This window comes from Rhyacophila brunnea, unplaced genomic scaffold, assembly GCF_057557595.1.
Source record: "Rhyacophila brunnea isolate RB1 unplaced genomic scaffold, BYU_Rbru_1.0 scaffold_21, whole genome shotgun sequence".
Taxonomy (NCBI): domain Eukaryota; kingdom Metazoa; phylum Arthropoda; class Insecta; order Trichoptera; family Rhyacophilidae; genus Rhyacophila; species Rhyacophila brunnea.
Window position 1 is genome coordinate 31111471 of NW_028232871.1, and position 12959 is coordinate 31124429.

The following is a 12959-nucleotide window of genomic DNA, read 5'->3' on the forward strand; positions in this document are numbered from 1 at the left end:
CAGAGACTGCAGATAAAGGAATGACTCTCGAAAATATGTTTGCGATGCATTTTTTGCAGTTTTTTGTACATATTGTTTGGAGCGGACCGGACAACCAGGGAGAGACTGGTGATTTTGGGTGGCCTCCAGGGAAAGCAAAGCAGAGGAAGAGCGTTGGTGTACTAGAGCGACCAAATGAAGGTGTTGACTTGGGGTAGCATTCACTCTGCTTTTAGAGAAGCAGGACAATGAGAGGGATGAAGAGTCTTGGTCGCTCAAAAGATAACAAACTTCAAAGGTGGTCACAATCCTCAGCCATGAAGGAACGACCAAGAATTAAGTTAATTTCAGTATGATGAGGTGTGCCTGTTTAATATGACGATATTATTAAGTTTACCGCAAAAAAATATTATCTGAATTGTGTGTGATAATGCTAGAAATATGAAAAACCGCTGTTCGATATAATAAGATATTGATTAATCGAAACATCTGGACAGAAGCGGATTATTCCATCCATATTATATTAGAGATAATAACATATAAAATGGGTCTTTTTTTCGACAACCTCACACGGAAACAGAGGGAAATTTCACGCCAGGACCCAGAATAGCGATACAATCCCTCACGACAATCATCTCGGCGAACCGCCGGCCCGTGGCAAGTGGCGGTCGCAGCCTCACCCTCACACCCTTTGGTCTGACCCTTTCTTCAATTCACCCCAGGGCAACCGTCGCACCCCTTCCCGATTCGAAACCTTCAAACTGCGGCGAATGTGCCGTTTTTGCACACCCTTTCACTGACCGAGTGTGGATTTAGTTGAAACGACTCATGTCCAATGCTTTATTCACAGATTTTTATTCAGCATATTTGCAAATAAATCGATGTATTTATTGAATTCACGGATACACTTATATTAGAACACAGACATGGACCCTCGAAACCAACGCGCTCGGTCTTAATCGAGCGTATCACGAGACCTTACGTTTGATGTGAAGCATCAGCAGTTTTTTACGCCTGGGAATGTCTCAGGAGCAGATAACCAAGACTGAGATCGCCTCCCTCTCAAGTGAGCTTTGACTGAGTTTACTGGAAGACGTAATTTTAAAAAAGTGCCATGGAAGAGAAAGACACGGATACAAAAAACAATACGGACATAGAAACTATGTGAAGAAACCTTCACGTCCCCAATAAGACGCTGCAAATTTTTAAAATGCAATATAAATGGCCTTTGTGGCGACCAGGTCGGATGGCTAAAAATACAGTTGGAGGTTTCAATGAACTTCATGTTTGGCATTAGCTGTCATCATCATCTAGTTTTTTTCACTCTTCTCAGTCCCTAGTACTTCGCTGCTACGTACGTCCAGTCTTGTCTCTCTTGAGTACCACTGTATGACGGCATTTATTTTGTCCAGCGGTTATATAATCGCCGAGTGATATGTCCAACCCATTGTCATTTCATCCACTTAGTAACATCTATCACATTCCGTACTCTTATCTCCTTCCTTATCCATTGATTTCTTTTATCATATTATAATCAACATACATCTTTCCATGCCGCGTTATATACTCGTATTTAATTTTAATTATTTTCTTACGTTAAGAGTCAATATTTCACACGCATGTGTGAGCGTTGGTAGCCCACACTATAGGCCGCAGATTTTTAACGACACACGTAAAATATAGAGCAAAACTCTTACTAAAATCGCTATAATATCGATATTGTATAGCTTAGTATTTCATAATTATTCACAAAGATGTCACTGTGTGTTTAATTTTTTAGGTTATGCAAATCAATCAATAGTAGCTAGTAATTTAACAATTTTAAAGTCGGATGAGATAACTCGCAAAACTTGTATGTGCGGCCTGACGATCACGGCCTCATAGAGCGAGAAAATTTGCTGAAGGTATAAATCCGGTTAATACGAGGGGTACTTACCACTTCATAATATTATGTTATTGGAATCATAATTAACTTTAGCACAAATTTCAGACTTCAATTCATACTGGTATATATCAGTGGTTCTTACGTGAAATTGACAGTGGCCGCACAATTGACATTGGAATTTCTATGGAAACGTCTGGCGGCCGCACCGAATTTCACTTTTGTTGTGGTTGAAAAATTTAAGCTAAATTTTATTTACTAAAAAAATGGATCAATTTATTTATGGACAGGTCCATTTAATAAAACCATTTAATATATATGGCGGGTGGAGATAGGGAAAACTCAAATAAAGTCCATTTTAATAAAAGACATTTGAACATTTTAGTACATATCTATTTATTTAATAATAATGCAAATGGAAATTCCTCAATAGGTACCTACTTCTTTTTTTCCAATGCGAGCCGCATGGCTACTTCTAAGTTTACATCTATCAACTGGCTTCGATATTTGTTTGTGTATGAAGTGCATTTCACTGAATGATCTTTCACAGTATACAGTATTAGGAAAAATCGACAATATTATTAAAGCAATTATTGTTGCTAATTCTTTGAATTGATTTGATTCTTCGTCAACGTCTTCAACCATTTTTTTAACCGTGGTTTTATGAAAATGGGTTTTAAGTATTTGGTCATGACTCATTTTCAATAACGAATATTTAACATTAGCCTATATAATTAAATTAAATACTGAAAATTATGTTGGTCGTCGCAGAAAAATCCTCTGGTGGTCGCATGCGGCCACCAGGGCCGCACATGAGAACCACTGGTATAGATAGACAACTTAATTTACCCATACAAAATGGACCCGCATTAGCAGTCGGCGACCCTGTCCGCCGTATACTAATAATCAGTAATCGCATTTGTGTATCGTGCACACATCTCTCTATGAAAATTTCACGCTACGCAGCCAGGCAAGCCTATGAAGGTATAATTTGTGATTGTAGCCAAATTTGTACAACATGGCAGCTGACAATTTTAGCCTTTTGTGAAACACCTGTGGATACTTAATCATCATTGTGGACGCAACGTATATATAGTTTGAAGGAACAGAGTTCTCATTAAATACCACCGTGCGATCATTGATCTACTCTTGGTTTCTTTTATTTCTTGATAACACATTTTTTTATCATTAATTTATCAATTAATCAAAGGTAAATACTCCACCTACCATAGGCACCTAGCGAAAAAATAACAAACTAAGAAGTTATTTTATTAAAGGATCCTATCTTATTATACATGTTATTATTTTGTGGCCATAATCATAGTTAAAACTCAGTTTATTAATATTACTACTATCGACCGAGGGTACTTGATGGAATTTGAATTTAAATCCACTAGAACTCAGTTTATTAAGTTTTCTCTATTGTACAGAAAAGAATTTTGACTAAATAATTTAAAATTTAAATGTTTTTTTTATATTTACTTTCAAACAAAAATGTGTAGCTACATAGGTAATTGAAATAAATAAATTTGTAATAATAAAAATAAATTCTTTTATAAATTATCTGTCAAAATACCCACTGTTTAGGCCGAATTTTAAAATACATAAATAAAATAAAGATACCTAATTAAAATTGAAAACTGTTTGTGTGAATTTAGATTTGTGTTGAAATGCTTGCAGTTTTCTCTAAAGAGCGGGCGATAATAATGTGAAGTTTGATACAAAAAACTTTGGAATGCAAATTAACTTGTTGCTAATTTAATTATTAGTCTTTGAGTATTTTTTTCAGCTTAACTTTCGCATATTTAAACTCCATACTCTACTTAATGTGTTCGTCATAGTCTCAGGTTTCAATGGTTTTGTGTATTGTTTTTACATGTAAAACATATTGCCAAAATAAACAATTCCCCACTGTCATGTTACACAACACAAACTATAGACACTATCAGAACAGAATCGTTCAGCCAAAAGGTCTGGGTTGACTGGAAGGAAAATGATGCGCTCGACTGGTCAAAGAGTGATTTGCCCGCACAACTGGATCTTGAATGATGTCTATTTTAGGGGATGATTATTCATGGCAGGGTAGAGATGGAACGATTCCACGCACATGTCTATCTACCCTTTAGGACAAGAATATTATTATCAAAATAATAAGAGTTGGTCGTATTCTGGCATACAGAAGATTCTGGGATCAAAACCTTACATTCATTTATATTTTAAGAGTTTATTATTGATGTCGTAATAAAAAATGTTATATCAAATTGAATAAAAATATAATAAACCTTCTCTAAATGTCGGAACATAAATGTATTAAAGTTAAAGTTATTATTGAAGTTGATAGTGTTACTTAAAAGGAACCATGTGCGTTGAGTATATTGTATTATATATTATACAAAACTATTTTCATAATTCTGTATATTATCAGGTATCTCCAACGCATCAATCGCGGGATGGATTTTGGATACATTGTAATTATTATGAAGTTTTTTCACTTATACAGGCATATCCAACGTTAGATCCAGTAGCGCGCTTGGTGACCTAGGTCCCATACGTTTAAATTTTCCAAATAATAAATTCAAGAATTGTGTTATGCTTTGCGTAATATTTTACACTCAGTTTGTGAGAAATAAGCATCTTTTTTTAAATTAAATATATATTATTGACTTTTGACTCTTTGGAGGCCCCCTTTTAAATTTTCTGACGAATCGCTTGCGTCATTTACTTGAATTAAATGCACCGTTGATTAGGTCGCACTATATATCAATACATAATAATATGAATTGAGCCATAAAAATTCAAACAGCGTGTACATTAAAATATAATATATGATTACATTAAGATTTTGAAGTGGATTACTATTACTATTTTTATTTTTTGAACTAACTTACGTGGAAGTCGTGCTTAAATTAACCATGGACCCCGTCGTATCACTTGATTTGTATTAACAGGAGTAAAGAAAGAGAATATATGAATCCTCACGCTTTGAACTGAGACTTAGTTCCTCTTACCGTCACGCAGTATTATCTTTGCATAGTATGATAATTTTTTGACGATTAGTTCAATTAGTATCTAAAAAAAAGATCAAAACTAATCACACTCTTGACGAATGTGTATTTTTTGCGATGGCGATAAAAAAATAGTGTTTATATATAATCCCCCAGTGTATATATGAAAGTGTGGTAGACAACTGCGAGTTTTGATATTGACATCGTGCTTATTAGTGTTTTAAGTGTTCAAATTTAATATTAGATCTCGTTCATATGAATTTTTGTTCCATTGCATGTGAAGTAAGTATTAACAATAATAATATATTGTATCAATTGTATATTTACTATTAGTGTGGTATATGTATTACGGTGCCCAAATATACCGAAAAGCAAAACCCAGAACACTAAAATCGATTCAAATGGAATAATAAAAAAATTAAATCAATTCACTTATTACATTAAAAAGTAGATACATCAAAGTTCCAGCCACTACCAAGCAGATAAAGGGAAATTTCATACCCTTCATCTTTCTACCTACTCCTACGGTTTTGATAATAAAATATTATTTGAAGTATCTGAATATATTATAACATTTCTATAATGTGGGTGTATATTGGGTCGTATTTATTTTACCTTTCACTATAATAAAATATAATGTCAGTTATGCTATATACCCTTAAAGATGTTTTATTAGTTTGCAATTACTTTTAATTCTCTTTACGAAAATTTAATAATAAAAAAATACAAATAATAATTTACACCGTATTTGAAAGACTTGAAAGAAAGAAAGAAAAGGCTGCAACGTCAGTTACCTACCTCTTTACTTTAATTGGTTACAAAGCAAATTGCCTTCTGATTGGCGGAATTTCAAGAATCACAAATAAACAAAGTAAAGTTATAGGAAATAATTCACATGAATTATAGAAGGTATATCATCAGAAAATATAGCTAATGATCTCAGTCAACTCTTCAACATTATATCAATCAGTCGCTATCAAACCTTTGCATCAAAAAGTTTAAAATTAACCTCTCAATTAACTAGTCGACGAACAACCGTAAAAACAGTTCTGTCTATCAATCAATTATGTGTACCTACATATTAAAAATTTTACTTAGTAGTTAAACAATTACAAATAGTAACAACTACAATGAATAAACGACTACAAAAGGATCGATACCTTAAAAGTGGAAGTAGTCACCCGGAAAGTGAATGATGTGAGATAAACTCCCACTCTGTCCAACTTTTTTCTTGGATCTTTTCTAATGTGTGTGTTTCTGAGGTTTTCCTAGATTTTGTTTTTTTATGTTAATCATAATTCCGTTCAATTGATGAGTATTTTAAAATTCATCTTAAAACTAGCAATAAAGGATATATAAATATTTCATTGCAATCATTATCTCCGTAATTATAATATAACTGTTTACTAACACATTTCAATAATTTATGATGCTGCCATCTTCAAAATCAACTGTATAATAATTGATATATTACGAATGAAATAAAAAGAAAATCCCGCGGTTAAACTAAAAGAATGTAGGTTATATCAAAGCATACAAATATTGAAAATGATATTAATATGCACCTCTTTATGTTTCAGAGCTTCTAGCCATACAACCATAACTAATTCCATATTCTAGATTTTCCCCCCACATTATTATAACTGTGGGAATAAATTTTACTCTCCAGGGTCACAATGATGACAAGAACATAACTCCGTGAAATAAATTATTCCCGAATCTCTTCTGCGGAAAGGTTTCTATATAGGAAAAAAAAGATTTTCGTATGTATTATTATTATCTATCGCAATACTTACGAAGGAAAACATATAAGGGAAATATGTAGGAAAAATTGAACGTGATCCTCTAGCGAGAAAAACCTCAGTTAATGTTGTATTCGCGGTTACATTATTTGACTTATTGTTGACAGTATATTAATTTGAAATAACCTTAGGTGTATATTTATTAGGAAAATCCTTAAAGACCGGAAGAAAATTGGACTTGGAACCCACATCCATTACAATCCGGGCTAAAAGTTTAACAATAATTATAATTTCTTTTATTGTGTTAACTGTCAATTTTATTCATGATGAAAATGCATTGTATTGTTAGTTTAAATACTTAATATCTTTGAAAGAAAGATATTACGAGAGAAGAGTCTTTGGAGCTGTATGTGATGTGAGGAGGATGGCACGTGGCGAGGAAGGTACAACCATGAACTATATGCGTTGTATGAAGATCCCCATGTAGTCTCATACGTGAAAGTGGGGCGACTTTGTTGGGCAGGCCATGTCTCAATGATGGAAGACACCCAACCACCAAAAACACTTCTCTTCAACAGACCAGAAGGGAAAAAGAGGATCGGGAGACATAGACTGCGGTGGCTGGACTGTATAGAAAGAGACACATCATCCCCGAGACTAGGGCGGTGGAGGGAGCTTGCGGCAGACAGGGGGTAGTGGAGACATTTCCTCGAGGTGGCCAAGACCTACATTTGGTTGTAGTGCCGATGATGAATGAATGTTAGTTTAAATAATTATAGTTTTGACTCAAATACTGTCCATGCAGAAATCTTTCACTAAGTAAGCATTTGAGGTGCTATTTGAAATGTATTGGCAACCAATTATCAACCATATTTTGAATAAATCATGATTATAAAAATACTTATAAGGTAACAATAATTTTGATTCCAATACAGCGTCAAGATATCTTGCTAATACTTTTTAATAGATTATCTAATTTCACCATGTTCGATCCTAAGATATGATGCTCCACAGTGTGGAGGTTCAAAGTAAGTTCATATTATTGGTACCTTAAGGCCTTGTCCACATGGCGCGTTTTGACTCGCGTGCATTCTATGCACATGTGACACCATTTTAGCCGTTCACATGTAATCGCGCCCTGACGATTGTCGCGCGCGGTTGAGGCACATGTTACCTCATTGAGCTGTTCACATACACTCGCGCCGTATCGCCGCGAGACATCATCTGGATAAGCTCTAAGTCAAACTAGAAAAGATGATGATTGTACGGACATGGGTTATTCAATTGGTAAATCACATTGGCCGGAATCCAATGGCTGTGCATTCTTACCCCGCCCAGCCTCGTACGTTTTATAGTTGTTAAGTATACCAGTGGCGAAGATTACATACTTGGCAATTATTTAAAGCCTACCCTCTTAAGAAAAAATATTTTTAATTGCATATTGACGTATCTACCTATATCGAATTATAGAAATATAATCACTGTATCGAATAAAATATTTATTTAATTATTTAATTCTCCTACGACATTATTGTCATATATGTAGGAACGTAGGAATATTATTGTAAATAAATACAAATTACAGCAAGCGCGACATCTGCTTTTAACTAATTTCTGTAATTATTTCGCGTGAATTGTGATATTTTTTTGTATGAACTTTATGTCACGTGATCTCAAAATGTCTGGGGCAGTTTATACAAAACGATAGGCGCTATTTCGTAAGCCTTAAATCTAAGCGTATATTATATTATTAAAATAATTAATAATTAGATATTTCAAAAAAATAATTTATATATTCAATCACATATAAAAAATAGATTGTTTTTAAAAAAATTTAAATACTTTTATGTAATGGTTTTTTATGTGTATAAATGTTTATTAAAATAAATAATTGAAACTCATAGCTCAATATTGTATGTAGTCAGTGAGATATTGAAATTTCATCGAATTAGTATGTAGTTATCATTAGTGTGTACCTATTCATCAGTTCAAGTATATATGACAAGTTCTTTTTCTTTGATCTCCACAGACTACCTCATTCCAAAAAAGTCACCCTTCACCACTGAAATATACTGCCCTGCTTAGTAAAAAGACAGTGCTTATTTATAGATTATGTCAAAACAATCCAATAATTTTGCATAACATAAGAGAAAAGGTATTTTAAAGCTTTGGTTCTCATTTCACTAAAACCAAAAACATGTATTTTTTCTTAGAAGAGCAGTATAATATAACTGAGGTATTTTCAAATCATGAATGTAAAATTTTTTTATGAATCTTCTTTAATATTGTTACATTTTTAAGTTGTAAAACATCATAATATCGATTAATTTGTCATATTGTTACATAACACACTTTAACACGAAAAAAATACTTGTTAATATAGTTATGTCGCAAAACAAAGTTGAAAAACTTGGATCAGGTCCAAAGGCGGGGAGGGAAATGTTGTATACTTTACAAAAATAACGTCTTGTAAATAATAATGTCTTGAGTTATTCAAGGACAGGACTGGTTTGTGAAATATGCTGTCGGGAAACTTCGCAATGGGACGTGAGGCATTTTGTGAAATGATTACAGAGTAAAAGATCGGATACGTAAATACAGACAGTCTTCAGAAATATTTCACAGTTTAAACACTGTTATCATGAAATATTTATTCTTCGCTCGATTACTAAGGGGTCTCCAACACGTACCCTATTATTCCATCACTGTAGTCTGTGTTCAATTATTGTTCTTTTGTGACCACTGGAAAATGCATTTTTGGTTATCTTTTTACGCATTGATATTTAATAAACCATTTTTTTTATTCAACGAATAATTCACAAGATTTTGAGAATGTAACTTTTCATATATTGAACATTCATAACTTGAAAACACCCCATATCAGTATTGCCAAGTCAAAATTTTAAATTTCAGTAGATTTTGACAAATAATTCAGTAGATTCTATAAAATATAAGTAGATTTTAGAAATGTAATATATTAGATATAATCTAAGACTAATAAAAATAACAATAACTAATAATATTCATTTTTTATAAACAATGATGGTGTTAGTGGGTAAAATGGCGCTCTTTGGTAGAGTTACAATGTTTTTTTGTCAATATAGAAGTGTCACAAATCAAAACAGGGCGTGCGTAAATCATTTCACGTTTATTATTAAAATAATCATCAGTTTATTTACAATTATGGAAAAACACAAATATCAGTAGATCTACTGAAAGACATGGCAACACTGCCTCAGATATATACCCACTAGAAAAATTTGTATTTGAAAAAAATAAGATGCTCGACGGGTATGAACCCGTATAACCACTGGTATCGCGCCAACTGTGCATTGACCAATTATACTACGAGCATCCTATCTAATTATAACAATTTAAACTAGTAGTTCATACATGAAATACTTATCAAATTGCGTTATTATTGACTATCGGTTTTTATGTATTAAATCATGTTTTTTTTCTAGTGGGTATATTATATCTGAGGTGTTTTCAAGTTATGTATGTTCAATATAATATGGAATATTACATTCTTAAAATTTTGTGAATTATTCGTTGAATAAAAAAGGAAAGGGTTTATTAAAATTTGTTAGCAAATTCAAGTAGACGTTATAACTAAAAATACTTGGCGAGAGCCGGGCGTCAGTTAGTAATTAATGTAATTGATATCCCTTGATTTAATACGCAAAAACCAACAGTCAATGATAACGTAATTTCATAAGCATTTCATGTATGAACTACTAGTTTTAATTGTCGTAATTAGATATGATGTTCGTAGCATAATTGGTTAATGCACAGTTGGCGCGATACCAGTGGTTATATGGATTCAAACCCATCGAGCATCTTTTGTTCAAATATGATTTTTTCTAGTCGGTATATAGGGGAGCAAGGGGGAATTGGAGCCTACTAAGGAAATTGTTGAAAGAAAGTAACAAAACGTTCTAATCGTTTATTATTAAGACTTGAAATGAGTCCTTTGGTTACATAGTAATAATATTACTGCAATTTCCACTCAAAAATTCTATAACTAAGGTACAAAAAAAACGTTTTCCCAAAAAACACATTTGGCTCCAATTACCCCACATGTTGGGTAATGAGAGCCAAAAATTTACCAACTATGTAATGGGAGCTTCATATTTTAATATGTTTACAAACACTTATACACATTATAACAGACATAGGTACAATAAAATGTTAAATATTTACTAATGTAATTCAACAAAAATATGCTCTAATACTAAAAATATCAAAAGAATCAATACGTCATGTTATGGAACTAAGCAAAAAACACAAATATAATCTTTCTGGTTTCAGAGGGCATTTTCCAACGAAGTCACCATCCAACCAGCCTTGAAAGTCATCAGCTTTCTATTTCTGGGCATCTGGAACAATTAAAATCTTGTCTACTAGTAAAAGAGGTGTGAAATTTATATAGGGGTAATGGGAGCCACCTAGGCTCCAATTACCCGAATGTCAACTACTTTGAAGGTTGACAAATAACGTAACCAAACCATTTTAAACCTTGATTCTTAAACCCCTAAACAAAAATACATGTATTTGGCTATACAATGGACACAAAATATGATGAAATAAGTAAAATTTTAAGTACTTACGTTGATGTTTATGTATTGTAAATTGATATAAGCACCTAGCCCAAAACACACTTCCACTCGCCACGCGCGTGCACGTGCCACTAAGCAGCCGACAGTGATCGACGGGCTTAGCCGACGATTGACGAAGATGTTTTGGTTATTTTCGAGTCATTTTAGTGTTAGATGGTACCTGTTTTGCAGTCGCTCCCATTACCCGCAAGCTCCCATTACCCCTTGCTCCCCTATATCTGAGATATTTTCAAGTTATGTATTTTCATTGATATTTGTTTAATTTAAGCTTTAAATAATCGCCTAGTATGAAGTCTTTACTACCTACGAACATAAAGCGTCAATTACATTGAGCTTCTTTATGAGCTGTTTGTTGGTGAATTTATAATCTGCCTGTAAAATCGCCCAGTGTAATCATCGAACAATCTAACAAGCAGGTTGTAAACACTCCACCGAGAAAAGTTGAAAGCCGGTCAACTTTACACGCTACACGCCGGCGTGTGGGCCTACTGCGTCCGCGCAGTAATGCGCAGTAGCAACCTCCCGGTAAAAAAACGAACTACGTTCTGTCAAAATAGTCGCTGGCTTGTGGCTTCTCAGCGAATGGAAAGTTTTGTGTGTAATCATCAAATCGCAGTAGCTGAATCGCCCGCTTTTTAATTCGCCAACAAACAGCTCGTAAAGAAGCTCAGTGTAATTGACGCTTCAGACATAAAAAGACTAGATATTATATTATAGTCAGAAATTATAGGAGTATATTATTAAAATTTCATGCTAAGCAAACTTTATTAGAGCTTTCAAAGTAAAACTTTTGTTTACAACACATAATTATTATTAGATAACCTGTAGACGTAGCGCATTTGTAGAAATTACCGGCAAGTAACATGGTAACACTGTGTAAAGATAACTCTCTTATTATTTAACCATGAATGAGAATTAATTCTGATTTTCTCTTGATTACACCGACTCAATGCGTATATACTTGTAGCCAATGTTGACTTAGGCTAGCAACATATTATTTTTGTGAGAAATTCCTCCCGTGTGTATATATTCCTAGCTGTAATGATTGCGAACTTTATTAATGGTGGTATTACGCAGCAAGATGCGATTAAATTAAATCTGAACTGTCAGATTAAACGTGAGTCTAAATATTACATAAAATGACATGACCCTATTATTTCCCGATTCAACTTTTATCAACTAAACTGTCCTGTTACCGTGGAACACCAATACGACCTGTCTAAACAATAATATGTAAAGCTAAAACCAGTTGGATATTAAAAAAAAAACATGTATTGACGCGTGTAGATAAGTTATATTAAATTTTGTCCTGGAATCGGGTATTTTCGGAAACGATCGTTCAGTAATGTTCCGTTTTAGTAGCCGAATGGGGTACGAACGAATCGTATTATAAATCGGCTTTTTATAATATAATATGCCGTGAATTTGCTGAAGCTAAATATTAATGAAAGCAGAAACACGTGACTTCTCTACTACAATAATTCCTCGTTGCGTTTGTTTATCATATAAAACTCTCCAACTAAATAAGATCATTATTAATTACAACGTCATACAATAAATGCTATAACTATTATACTTGTATTGGATTTAAAATAACAATATAGCAATACAATATTCTCAATAATTTCATGTCTTTTCTAATTAGGCATGTATGCAAATCTTCTTTCGAAGAATAAGTTGACCATTGACGATTTCCATGACCTTTCTACACTATATAAAGATCACTTTACAC